Source organism: Physcomitrium patens, chromosome 5 (assembly GCF_059467195.1).
Source record: "Physcomitrium patens ecotype Gransden chromosome 5, ASM5946719v1, whole genome shotgun sequence".
Classification (NCBI taxonomy): domain Eukaryota; kingdom Viridiplantae; phylum Streptophyta; class Bryopsida; order Funariales; family Funariaceae; genus Physcomitrium; species Physcomitrium patens.
In genome coordinates this window covers 14,332,332-14,347,863 of record NC_143414.1, presented here as the reverse complement: position 1 = coordinate 14,347,863, position 15,532 = coordinate 14,332,332, and positions in this window count along the sequence as shown.

The window sequence follows — 15,532 nt, the reverse complement described above, 5'->3', positions numbered from 1 at the left end:
TATCTCTTTGTTTAAATTCCTATGTTTTCAAATTGACAACATTTTAGGGGCCAAAATGATGGATTGATTTGTACAAGAGTTAAAACGTATGGTCTAACAAGAGGTGAAATTAAGGGATCTATAAACATTTGAAGAAGCAATTAGAATTGTAAAGATGATCAATGATATAGATTTTAAAAATTGTAGAGTATGACCTATAGCATAAGGTCATATACCACTAGCCAATACTATAGTACAACAAGCAACGTCAATGAAGATTGATGTTCTATAAGGACTATTAACACCACAAAGATAAAAAAAATATTAGTACAATAGGAATTGTGCTTTTACTTTTGAGAACCAAACCATTAAATTAGAGATTGTTCAAAATGTCAAAGTTCAAGCATCAATAAATTATAGCAGGTTTATAAACTTAAGGGCCAACAAATTAATAAAAAAGTGGAGTAGGAAAATGAGGCTCCCAGTAAAAGCACCAAGGACCAATACTGGAGATAGTTACTATTTTTGAGAGACAAATGGCATTACCTTAGAGAATTATCAGAAGGGTCAATTGATGTGTCTAATAGGTCAACTAAAAAGACAATTATGTTGAGTGATTGTGAATTGTGGCTCTACAAAAATTACATCTTGATGGCAATTGCCAATTGACTTGGGATTATAATAAAGATAATCAAAGAAGAAAGTATATACCTAGCATATGATCGAGAGAATGTATTGAGTGAGACAAGTAAAGAAGAAATCCCAAGACAAAGTGACACCTATGCCTTAACAGAGAAGTTTAGAGTAACAAAACTTAGATACGATATTATCCTTGATATGCTATAATTAGGGGTGGAAAATAAATAAGTCAATTGGCTAGCAAGGATAATCTCTTTCAAAGTTGGATGATGCATAGTAACTCTTCATGCCCATGTATTGAGTAGAATATCAAAATAATCTACGACTAAGAGCTTATTCATAAGAATGATCTTTATAAAGAAAAAAAATATGGCATAAACAATTGATATACATAGAGGTTCTGAATCTTCTTTTAGTGGTGGAAAAAATAGCCAAAAGGATAGAAGGAGTAGAACAACTCATACATGAATATCAAGACGTCTTTTCAACCAACTTCTTTAGTAGCATGCTATGTGATCGAGGTGCCTTCTTCCAAATAAAACTAGTGCTTGAGAACAAATCGACAAGTCGGCAAATTTATTGCCTAGCACCAAATGAACTTGAAGAATTATAAAAGTCATTAAAAAAACTCTTAGAGAAGGGCCTCATTCAAAAAAATATGTCGCTATGGAGAGTACTTATACTCTTTGCATCCAAAAAAGATGGTGGTCTTCAACTTTGCATCAATTATTGAGGTCTCAATAAATAGATTGTCAAAAATACATATCCACTTTTATGTATAGATGATCTTCTTGATCAACTTCAAGATACAATTATCTTTAGCAAATTGAATCTTTAGAGTTGTTATTGATAGATTCCTATTCTAAAAGAGGATATAAAAAAGATGACATTTCATACATACTATGGATATTTTAAATGACTTATATTATCTTTTGGCTTCACCAATGCTTTAATCTTATTTATGATCATATAATTAGATTATTTTAGAATATTTTGGATAAGTATATAAATGTCTTCATTGATAATATCCTAGTCTATAATAAAATCCCTCAGGAGCATGAATAACATCTATGGAAAGTGTTGCACCAGCTACATGATAGTTGCCTCTATTACAAGCAATCAAAGTATGAATTTCGAAAGTCAGAGGTCATCTTTTTGGGATATATAGTATCCTCCAAAGACATATGCATGGAGTAAGATAAGATGAAAGTAGTGGAAGATTGGGCAACTCCCAAAAATACTTTTGAAGTATGCTCATTCTTAAGACTTGCAAGATATCATCTCCATTTTATTTGGTAATTTGTATACATTGTTGCCTTATTGACAAGCTTATTAGAGAAGGGTGCATCATTTGAGTAGAAACTGAAACAAAAAAGGATCTTTAAGGGATTGAAAGAGGCATTGATTATTAATCCAATATTATAATTGTATGATTCCAAACTTCTATGTACACTTGACATTGATGCTTCTGATTTTATTATTGGTACAATTCTTCAACAAGACTTTGGTAGGGACAATCGAATGGATGTTATTATGACTGCCATGATGGGTGGCAATCAAATGGGTGGCAATCGAATTCAACTAAAGTAATTGCAATTCTTTAATATTCAGCTTGAGTACAAGCAAGGAAAAAAATATACCTTGTTAGATACCTTATTATGCGAAACCGACTTAAAATTTGAATCAAATAATAAAGCAAAAGTTACTACTATTAATAGTAATATTTGAGACTTAATAAGAAGAGTAGAATAGAAAAAAACTATGTATTATGATGCTCATTTGAAGATAGTTATCAATTGAGTGAAAGTAGATAATATGAAATATTGAAATTATTGTATTAATGATGGCTTGCTTTATTTCAAGAAGCAGATTTATATACCTGATAATGGTATACTTTGAATATGCATACTTCAAGAAGGACACAACATTCCAATATCTGGACACCTAAGGCATGAAATGATTCTAGAACGGATCTCAAGGACATGATTTTGGGCAAGTTTGGATTATAATGTTTGAACTTTTATAGATTCTTGTGAATCATGCTAGCATAACAACGCACGTAATATAGCATCTCTTAGGCTATTGCAGCAAATTCTATTACCTATGGCATATTTGGAGTAGGTAACTATAGATCTCATTATGTATTTATTGCAAACACCTCTTAATAACACTACAGTTGCTGTCTTTGTAGACTAACTTTCGAAGCAACTTCACTTCGCTACAATGTGCTTTGATATTGATGCCCCAAATTTTATACAAGTCTTTTTTGGCACTATCTTTTGTTACCATGGATTATCTCATGTCATCATTTCAAATAGAGATCCATGCTTTGCGAGGACTTTTTGGCAAGTCTTATTCAAGCTACTAAACACACGACTTACCATGTCTATAGCCTTCTATCTTCAAACAAATGGACAAGTAGAGCATACCATTGGATCGTAGATAACATTCTATAGGTATTTATGGCGATTAACCATAATGATTGGGATGAATATTTGATGCCCTTAGAGTTTGCCTGCAATGATAGTATTTAAGTAAGTACCAATTATTCACTATTCTTCTTTAACACTGATTAATATCCAATTACGTGAGCAACTATCAAAGACATGAACTTGAAAAAGAAAATTCTCAATATACTCTTGTGTCACTGAAAAGAAATAGAAAGTTATTTAAATTGATATAATATTAAACTAAAATGGCTATTGCCAAAAATAAGAAGACCACAAAGTCTTGAAACAAGACTAAAGACTAAAAAGACATTGACAAGAATAAAAAAGGCTTCATTTTGGCTTCTATATGTATTCTCAATTAAGAAGTACATAGCAATATCCTATAAGACCTCTAAAACGTGTTGACTTAGTAAGACACATATTTTAACTTGTAAGGCAAGTTTTTTATATGTGTATCACATAGTTAGCTTGTTCCACAAGATATCAATATGTGGTTAATTTGTTGACTAAGTTTTTAACCTATTAATCAACTACAAATACATGTTAAGTCAAAGCATTGTCTACAAAGCTTCTCTAAAAGGTATTATGAAATTAATCTATTTTTTATTTATTTTTACTTACTTCTATCTAATCATATAATTATTTACTAGAATACGTACGTATATCTATGACATTATTCTTCTTTTTAGAGACAAGTTTCACAAGGAGTGGTCTTCATGTATTGATGGAATCTAAGTTGCAACAAATTATATTTGCCACATACTTTGATCTTTGTTCTCTTTGAAGATAGTTGATAGGTCCTTTTAGCCATTGATAGTATCTCATATTACAGGAAAAAACCACCCTATTATTTGATTATTATTGAGGCCTTTGGAACTCCTTTTAAATAAAATATTTATAACACTGTAAAGAGTTTTTTCTTCTTCTAATAAAATCACCAAACAACAAGACTCTCTTTCATAGTCGTGATATCAAACACGTTGTATTTTACCATCTATTTGAAGAAAGATATGTAGTGCTTGAAGATCTTCATCTTGATTATGTCATCTTAAAGGTTGTGACAATTATAATATCTTCTCTGATAAGTTAGTAAATAAAAGCTCTTGAGTTGAATTTATTAGTTATTGATTCTCTATTTTTTTAGCGTCATAAATATATAGAAGCTATAAAAAAGGATAGAAGGTAGAATGTTATCTTCTTTTGATCTTATTTCTTTTATAGCAAAGATTTGCTATTTTTCATCTTAATTTTGATGGATGTTATTAATAAGAAGCTTCAACTCTCTTTGTTGAATTTGTAAGATTTTTTACTTTCTCCCATGTGCGTTCACTAATATCATATCCATACCAATGAATAAGATATTCCAATCTATTTTGGCACTACCTTAAATCTAAAACTTCTTCCACCTCAAACTCTTAATTATTATCTATTTCTATAGGAAGAGGTGGCATTTGTCTTTTTTCCAAAATATTCACTATATTATATGGCTCAAGAAGAGACATGTGAAATACAAGGTGGATCTTTATAAACTTAGGTAGATATAATCAATAAGCAACATGATTGACTTGTTCAATAATAGAAAAAGGTCTAAGCATACAATAATCCAACTTATCACAAGGATATGTACTCTTGATATTACGACAAAGTAACTATATCTTGTCATCTATATTGAATAATGGTTGTTCCTTGGAATATGCATCTACATTAATCTTTTGTCATTCTTAAACTCTCTTTCATTTTGTCTTTAATATTATATGTAACTCTAACAAATGATTTACCAAATCTTTTGCTCCAAGATTATCAATTTATGAAAAGTCAAAAGTATCAAATTATCGATGATAACCATAATTGGCAAAAAAAGGTGTTTGTGAAATAGAAAAATGTACCAAGTTATTATATGCAAACTCTATCAATAATAAAAGAATTGTCCAATCATCTTGATAATAGTTGATGGTATACCTCAAGTACTATTCTAAAACTTATTTCACCTATTCTTTTTGTCCATCAGTTTGAGAATGAAAAGCCAAAGAGAGCTTTATATATTGAATAAACACAATAAGCAAGATACAAGTAAGTAGAAATCAGCAAGGTTAGATACAAGAGAAGTGTGGAATGAGATGCCTCTCACTTCCAATACCCTTTACTTATAAGTAGAATTTACATCCATTGTGGTTCAACTTCATTTTCATTTATTCTTACTTCATCTAAGTAAACCCTAGATTGCACTTAACCTAGTCGCCACTCCAAACCCTAGCTGCCTCTTAATCTAGTCACTACTATAAATCCTAGCCGCCACCTTGGTAACTTTTCTATTACCTTTTATTGTCCTTTAACCATTAACAACTTACATTAGGTAATATCTTTTATTTGTCGAATATTTACTTTATCAGTTCTACTTTGCTATTGGTTAAAGATTTTTAATCCTAATGCCTTTGTAAATTTATAATGTCTATCCTTCATTAATACTTTTGTAAGTAAATCAATAAGCATATCTTCTATTGTATAATACTTCATGTCAATTAAATTTCTTCTTCCAACTCTCCATTTAAGAAAGTCATCTTCACATCCATTTGATGCATCTCCAAGTCTATTGCTGCTCTAATTACCACAATAGTTCTAATGGTGGTGAATTTAGCCATGGGAGCAAATATCTCATTGAAATCAATACCAACAACTTATAAGTAGCTTTTAACAACCAATCTTATCTTATATCTCACAACATTATCCATTGCATCTTTCTTTATTCTAAGCACCTACTTACAACCAATTGAAGCTTGATTTGGTGGAAGTTGAGTCAATTTCCATGTTCCATTGTCCATGAGTGATTGATACTCTTCTTCCATGGCTTCTCTCACTTCAAAGCATCTGTGGAATTCATTGCATCATACAAATTCAACGGATCAGTATGAAGTACAACATTGATATGTTCTTCACTTAGTTGAGGAAAGATGTGATTCTTCTACTATTTGCCACATTATTTTCTATCTCTCAAAAGATATCTTCTTTCATTTGGAGAAGATTCAACTTATTGCATTTTATGGTCTCTTCCAATCTTCTTTTCTTTAATAGATAGTCTTTTGTCACTCAAAGGTTGATAATTCTCATCACCATCATCATCAACATCTTCATGCTCTTCATTGCTGGTCTTAGCATATTTAAAAGCCTTGTTCTCTACCTTCTTTGCGTCTTCATCTTCATTTCTACCTTTACAACTATCATTATCTTGGTCTTCTTTTTTTTTTGTTGAATTTGGAGATGACTTAACAAACACACTATTACTCCCACTTGAACACATCTCCAAGTGCTCACAAGCACTCTTCTGTTCTAAAAACTCAACATTATGACTTTTGATGATCTTTTTGGTCTCCAAACACATGAGCCTATAAGTTTTTATATCTTCACAATATCCAACAAACACACATTTTGTATCTTTTGCATCAAATTTTGATCTCATATAATCTGGTGTCTTTGTATATGCTATGCATTCAAAAGTCGTCATATGTAAAATATAAAGTTTCCTCTCACTCCAAGCTTCTTTGAGAGTTTTTGATGTAAGTACACTTATACGGCACCTATTCTTTGTATACACTGTTGTTATCATGGCTTCTACCCAATACTCAAATCCAAGGTTTTGTACATGTAGCATACTCCTTGCCATCTCCAGAATAGTGCAATTTACTCTTTCAGCAACTCTATTTTATTGTGGAGTATAAAGAATAGAGGTTTATCTTGCAATACCATGTATCTTCAAGAAATCATTGAATTGCTTTGATATATATTCACTTCCATTGTTTGTACACAATATCTTAATTTTGTACTTACATTTCTTTTCCATAAGAGCCTTAAACTCCTTAAATCTTGTGAAAAACTCACTCTTTGCTTTGAGGATGAAAATCCACACCTTCCTTGAAAAATCATCAATGAATGTGACAAAGTACCTTACAACTCCTATTGATGGCATCCTCATAGGTCCACAAACATCAGAATGGATTCTCTCCAACAACTTAGTTACACCTATTGTAATTCCACTTAGAAATGTAGTCCTTTGTTGTTTGCCTTGAATACAACCTTCACAAGCAAGTGTCATAGCATTGTGGCTTATATGACCAAGATCTAAGCTACTTACTATGGATTGGAGCTCCTTCATGATTTTAGCATTCAAATGACTAAGGCGTTTGTGCCAAATGCCAAACTTTTCTTGATCTTGAGGAAATTCAGCAAATATTGCCACTTCAACTCTATTCACCTTCTTACACTTAATGAAGTAGAAGTTGCCATCTTTAAAGCCCTTTGCAACATCATCTCCTTCCAATGTCTTCACAAAACACCCATTCTTATCAAATTGCACTTTACAACCATGTGAAACAAGTTTATTCATCGAAAAGAGGTTTTTCTTTATCTTTGGTATATGTAAGACGTCCTTCAATTTGATTCTCTTAGTTTGGCCTTTTACAACAATCTCTACTACAATAGAGCCCATTCCAATAGCTTGTACTAAGCCATTGTCTCTCATGAATATATTTGTTATTGAAATTTCTTCATAAGTATCAAATAAACACTTATATGGAGTCATGTATTTGGTGGCACCCAAATCAACAATCTACTTGGATATGGCAGCTATGGAAGTACCTTCACTTGCCATGAATGCATAATTATCACCTCTATATTCATCACGAGCATTGTTTACACTTTTTCTATCTTTTTTCTTAGCCTTATAGCAATTTCTAGCAAAATGACTTGGTTTTCTATAGATGAAGCAAGTCCTTGCATTGCCACATTGATTAGAATAACTTCCCTTGTCTTGTCTTGAAAAGAGAGCCAAAACTTCACTTTGAGGCTCTTTTTTCTTTCTTCTTAGTTACTTCATGAACAAGTCTTGTTGTCACATAATCTATTTTGAGTTCTTTTAGTTTGATGGACTTCAATGCCACAATGAAGTAGTTGTAGGACTTGAAAAGGCTCATAAGCAAGGTCATGATAATATCATTCTCTTTTAAAGGCTTGTCAATAATTGCAAGTTGATCAGCAAGGGCCTTTACTTTATTGATATGAGTGATGAGGTCATCTTCTTCTTCCATTTTACAAGTGAAGAATTTCTTCTTTGTAGAGATGATATTGGATAAGTTCTTGCTCTCATATATGTTGCAAAGGTTCTTCCATGCTTTTGTTAGTCCTTTACAAGAGATGATGTGAGAAAAATTAGCTTCATCCAAATTGGTGGCAATCATGTCAAAAGCCTTCTTTTCACGTCTTGTAAAGTCCTTCCTCTTCTTAGTATTAGCATGCATGCTTGGAGGCTCTTTATTTTCATCTACAATATTCCAAAGGTCCAAAATTGCCAACAAAAGTTCTATTTTTACCTTCCAATGGTAGAAATTCTAATAGTTTAAACTTTTCAATCACTCTCAAATCTTCACCCTCAATAGAAGCCATGTCTAAAAACAGATCTATCAAAAAATATCAAGAAAAGGAGTCTTTATGTTCTTAAAATCATTAAAAAAAATTTGTATTCGCAAAATCTCAAAATGCCCTTTTGTGAATAAATGAGTGTTTTTTCACTCCAAACACTCTCAATACAACTTTCAAAGCTTCTAACAAATATGTGGACCCAATCAGCCTCACTATCAAATTTTCTAATTTATAAAATTCACTTTCTCACTAAAACTTCTACAATAGCAAAGACATTATCAAGGACTTTGTATAAGGTCTTAATCACTCAATCCTAGGAATTAAGAACCTTCAAACAAATGTTAGGAATCTATAAGGCCCAAATCAGAACCTTCACAAGTTAAAACACAAGATTAGATCATATAAATTCTAATATCAGCAAACACTATAAGATCTATTCTACACAAGAGCAACAACCAGCAAATAATTTCAACTTACTTGAGAATCACAATCAAGATGTGAAGGTCCATAACATATTGAATAAACACAATAAGTAAGACACAAGTAAGTGAAAATCAACAAAGTTAGACATAAGAGAATTGTGGAATGACATGCCTCTCACTTCCAATATCCTTTACTTATAGATAGAGTTTATATCCATTGTGGCTCAACTTCATTTTCATTCATCTTTACTTCATCCAATTAAACCTTAGATTCCACTTAATCTAGCCATCACTCCAAATCCTAGCTACCGCTTAACCTAGCCGCCACTATAAATCTTAGCTACTACCTTGATAACTTTCTTATTATCTTTTACTACCCTTTAATCATTAGCAACTTACGTAAGGTAATATCTTTTATTTTTCCAATATTTATTTTATCATTATATCTATTTTTAAAATCTTAAAAAAGATTCTCTAAAATCTTCATATAAATTGAGTCTTCTTATCTAATATAATATAGTTAGGTAATCTATAATAACAATAGATGTTGTTAAGAAAAAGCTTAGCCATTTCTTTACCTGTGATAGAATTTATACATGGTACAAAATATGCCATCTTGGTAAAATGATCTATTACTACAAATATAAAATCATACAAATCTGAGATTAGAAGATCCGTGATAAAATCCATAGAAATAGAAGTCCATGGTTGTTCTGGAATAGGTAATGGTTGAAAAAGTCCATAAGGTCAATGACAAAGAATTTTAAATCTTGAAGAAATATCACATGATTATACAAAATCTTTGATTGCCTTTGATATTTGAGGCTACCAAAAATCTCTTGATATGAGTTCTAAAGTCTTATTGTATCCAAAATATCTAGCTGCTGGAAAGTCATGACAAGTTTGAAGAACTCATGATCATTTCCCACCTTCTAGAATGTATAATTTTCTCTCAAAATAGAGTAGATTGTTCTTGAACTCAAACTTCAAAATATCATGAGACTTAGAAGAATTATTCTTAATATCATGGATAAGAAGATCAGAAGATATACTTGATTGAATTTGCTTAACAAAGATTGAATTAATAGTCAATGTTGATTTTATTGCTCAAAGTTGAAAATGCTCCAACTTCAAAAAAATTATTCTTTGTTGATATTTTTTTTTTTCTTTTGGTACAAAATAAAAACGTCTAGAAAAGATGTCCAACAAATCTTATTATTTTTCAGGTTGATAAGTGATTTTGAAATTAAATCTTGATAAAAATATGCTTCAATGAGCTTGGCGATGATTTAAAACATGTATTGCCATAAAATATTTGAGGTTTTTATAATTTTTATATATTGTGACTAGACTTAAGGTGCCTTCTAAATAATGAGGCTATTCTTGAAATGAATCTTTGATTGCAAAGAGCTCTTTTTTGTGGATCTCATAATTAATCTTAACTATTAAAAAAAATTGGAATAAAAAGCTACAAAATGGAGTTTCTCACCTACTCCCATTTGCGATAATACTACACTCAAGGCAAAGTCTGAGGCTTTTATTTCCATGAAAAATATCTTAGAAAATTCAACACAATATAATATTGGTATAGAAATAAACTCTTTTTTTGAAATATCAAATGATGCTTTCATTTCTTCATTCCACTCAAATTTGTCTTTATAAGTCAAATGTATAAGTAGAGCTACAATTTAAGAAAAATTCTTGATGAAGATTTGATAGTAATTAGAAAAGTCTAAAGAACATTACACATGTCTTACTGTTCTTGGAATCTTCTAATCTATGATAGTCTTGACCTTCTTTGGATCCACCATTAGTCTTTTTTAGGAAATAATATATTTTAAGAAGTCAATTTAAGTAATGTGGAATACACTCTTTTTTAAATGGACATATAATCTTACATCTCTAAATTTTTATAACACATAAAGAACATGAATTTTATATTTTTTCTATTTTTAGAATAGATTAATATGTCATCTAAATAATAAACAAAAAAATCATCAAAAAACTCACAAAAGTCATCATTTATTAAATATTGAAAAGTAATTGGTACATTCATGAGTCCAAAAGGCATGATATTATATTCAAAATATCCATACCTAGTTTGAAATGTAGTTTTTCATTCATCTCCTTCTTTAATACATACTATATTATATGCTCATCATATATTTATTTTTCCATAGATCTTTGCTTGATTCACTTGATTAAGAAGTCGTAAAATCAAATGTAGAGAATACCTATTCTTGATGGTGATCTTATTGATTCTTTCATAACCTACACACATCTATAGAGACCCATCTTTTTTCTTCTTAAATAAGATAGGAACTCCAAGTAGAGATTTAAAATGACATATAAAATTTTTAGCTAAGTTTTCATCAATTTATTTTTTGAGTGTAGTCAACTCATTTTGTAATAGGCTATAGATTGGTCGAAATAGTAGTTGAGTTCCTTTGCAAAGATCAATAGAATAATCATAAAGATTTTTTTTTAGAATAATATCTATATTTTTTTTAAAAAAACGTCTTAAAAATCTTAATACTCACTAAAAATATCACTTGACATCTTCTCACTAACAAAAATGGGCATGGCATATAAAAAAAATATAATCCTTCTTTTGCAGCATGCATAAAATCTCTTATTTCTACTAATAAGATTTTGGATATATTAAACTTATGTATTTCTACTTGACTAATGTATATTTGGATTAAACTATCAAAAAAATTAAGGTTATAAGAAATCCAATCTATTTAAAGATTATACTTTTTTAATCAAGATAATCTTAAAATAATCAAATTAGATGGAGATCTTATTATATTAAATATTATTATGTTATTATGATCTTTAATTACTAAATTGAAAAAAAAAATCTCATGCAAAACATCTCCAAAAGATAGCAAACAACCATCTATGACTTCTACATGTATATGTTTAATTTTTTTTTACTAACAATATTTCTTATTTTTTGACAAAATCTTCATTCATAAAATAGGCTGAGACTCTTGAATCTAACAAAGCTAAGACTTTGTGATTTTTTGGTCCTAAATAAACTTCTATTGTAAAATAAGGTGAGGGATTTGAAGAAAGAATAAGACCTTTACTAGGAAATACACAAGATTTTAGCCACAGAGCCCCAATTGTAGCTGTAAGGTCAATCTACTTGATTCTTTTAGTTGTACAATTTCTTTTCATAGATTCTAAACTTCTTCTATAGGTGTAGGCATAATATCTCTATGATTTACATTGAAAATACAAAAGATTTATACTCTTAGAGTATTAACAAGCTCATGAAGATCTATAATAGTTGCAAATCTATTTTCACTTTTGTTGAGAGTAGCATCTATAATCTTTCTTTTCATAGACAACTCAAAAAAAAATAAAAAGTTAAATTAGAGGAGGGTGATCGGCAACCTACAATACCAAATGAAAATTTTTACAAAGAAAGATAATTCACTCTCTTTAAAAAAAAAAAAAAAAAAAAAAAAAAAGATAAAAAAAAAGATTTTTTTGTTTAAAGGTGGATAATCTCTATGCTTTAAAATATACCAATAGAAGTGGGATAATCCACTAACTTCTAAAATAAGTTAAAAATAATAAGTTATCATTATTATAAAACTATCAAGGATATTAATCTTGAAGAAAGAAAATTTTTAATACACTCTTGTATCACTGAAAAGAAATAAAAAGTCACTCAAAGATGATATAATATTGAGCTAGAATGGCTATTGCCAAAAACAAGAAAACTACAAAGTCTTGAAATAAGACTAAAGACTAAAAATGAATTAATAAGAGTAAAGAAGGCTTCACTCTTACTTTTATATATACTTTTAATTAAAAACTACATGGCAATGCCCTATAGGACCTGCAAAACAAGTTGACTTTATAAGACATGTATCTTAATTTACAAAGCAAGTTTTCTATATGTGTACCACATAATTAGCTTATTCTGAAAGCTACCAACACATGATTAACTTGTTGACAAAGTTTCTAGCCTATCAATTAACTACAAACACATGTTAAGTTAAAGCAGCATCTATGAAGCTTCTAAGAAGCTACTCTAAAAGATATTATGAAATTAATCTATTCTTATCTATTTTTATTTACTTCTACTTAATCATATAGGTATTTATTAAAGTATGTATGTATATCCATGACAACAATTCTTTATTATACCATTGATAGTAATAATTTGACAATAGAGGAGTTTATACAATAACTTATAAGAATTTTGTAGGATGCATGATACTGTCTCTTTACTATACTAAATTGACAAAAGTATCATGCAGATAAAAACCAATAATACAAGACCTTCCAAGAAGATAATCAGGTATTACTCTCCAATGCCAACCTTCTATTTCCTACATCAACCCAAGTCTATAAACTAACGCCTCAATAGCTTGGATGTTTTTACATTTTTGTAGTAATTTTTGATATTTTATATTGCCTTGAGTTTTTGTTACATATTTGGATCCATCCAATCTTTTATGTTTTCACTCAATCTTATTTTTCATGTTTCATTTTATTTAGTTACTTTCAGTTTTGTTCTAGTGTCCTTGGTCTTACATTGTGTTGAGATCTTTATTTTTATGAAATTGATAAGATTTTAACCTTAGAGAATCCAATCTTATTTCAATTTTGTAGCTTTAAAAAAAATATTTATAATGATATTGATTAGTAATTAATGAGTGATGATTTCATTAAAGGCATTTAGTTGATTCTTCATATCTATGGCCTTTTTGATAAAAATGCTTATATTTCTTCCTTCTATCATCAATATTCTATTTAGCTTATTTGTTAAAAGCATGATTTTTTATTAGTCTTTTGTATCAAATTTTTTCTTAAATATATCCCATGTGTCTATTAGATATCAAGAATATAAATTTTAAAGAAAGAAAATCTCACTATATTCTTATGCTACTCAAAAAGACTAAAATATTACTCAAGAATAGTAATATATTGAACTAAAATGGCAATTGCCAAAGCCAAGAAGATTAAAAAGGCTTGAAAAAAGACTAAGGACTAAAAAGGCATTAACAAGAGTGAAGAAGGCTTTATTCTTGCCTCCATATATATTATTCAATTAGAAGCTAGATGACGACATTCTATAGGACTTCCAATACGTATTTAATTTGAAAAACACATATCTTAACTTATAAGGTAAGTTTTATAAATGTGTGCAACATCATTAGCTTATATCTTAAGCTACCCATATATGAGATACATGGTTAATTTGTTGACTAAGTTTCTAACCTACCAATCAACTATAAATATATATAAAGTTAAATACATATTTGTAAAGCTTTTAAGAAGCTATGCCATAAGTTAATATCAAATCTACTTACATTTATTTTTTATCCAGTACTTTTAGTCTAGATAAATATATATGTCTATAACATTATTTTTCCTTCTAGATATGAGTCCCATGAAGAATAGTCATCATATGTTGAGAAAATCCAAGATGCAATAAATTGTGTTTGTTACATATTCTAATCTTTATTTGCTTTGAAGGTAGTTGATAAGTCTTCTTAGCCATCAATAATGTCATATTCCAAGACATGATGAACATCCCATTATTTGATCATTGTTGAGGCCTTTGTAACTTCCTTCAAACAAAACATTTATAAGACCATCAGAAGTCATTCTTATTTCTAATAAAATCAACAAATATTAAGAATCTCTTCTAAGGTTGTGATACCAAATGCATTATATCTTGCCATCTATTTGAGAAAGAACTTATTATTCTTAAGGATCTTTATCTCAATTATGTTGTCACTTGCTTTGCAAATTATAAAATTATTGAAAGATGGTAATATATTATATTAGAATAACTAGTATTAAAGTCAAGAAGACTAAAATATCTTGAAATAAGACTAAAAACTACACATATAGTAACAAGAGTGAAGAAGACTTCTCTTTTGCTTCTATATATACTATCTAATTAGAAGCTATATGGGAATGTTCTAAAAGACCTCAAATACATGTCCAATTTGTAAGACACGTGTCTTAATTTATAAGGCAAGTTTCCTATAAGCTTGCCACATCATTAGCTTGTACCACAAGCTATTTACATGTGCGACACACGGCTAACTTATTAGCTAAGTTTCTAACCTATCAATTAATTATAAACATGTGTAAAGTTAAACACAAGTCTATGAAGCTTCTAAGAAGCTATGCTACAAGTTAATCTATCTACATTTATCTTTTATCTAGCACTTCATATGTAGATAAATATGTATGTCCATGACACTAGATCACTATGCTGCAAAACTATTATAATCAAGCTATTTGTTAATAATATTGTAATCAATTTTGAGGAGTAGTTGCAATAAATTAAGATATATTTTTTGAATATTTTATTATTAAAAAGAAATAAAAATAAAATTAATTATAAAAAATTAGTCTATAATACTTGTTAATATTAAAAAATATGTGTTCCTGAATTTTATTTTATTTTATTTTATTTTAAGGATAATTACTAAATTTTTTTTTTCACATGTTTAAAACTAACATATACACACAAATCAATTAAAATGCAATATAATTGAAGCTATTGATGTATTTATGTGAATACTTTCAAAACAAAGAAAAAAATCAGAAAAATAATAAAACAAAAATTTAAAAGATATATTAATACATTTA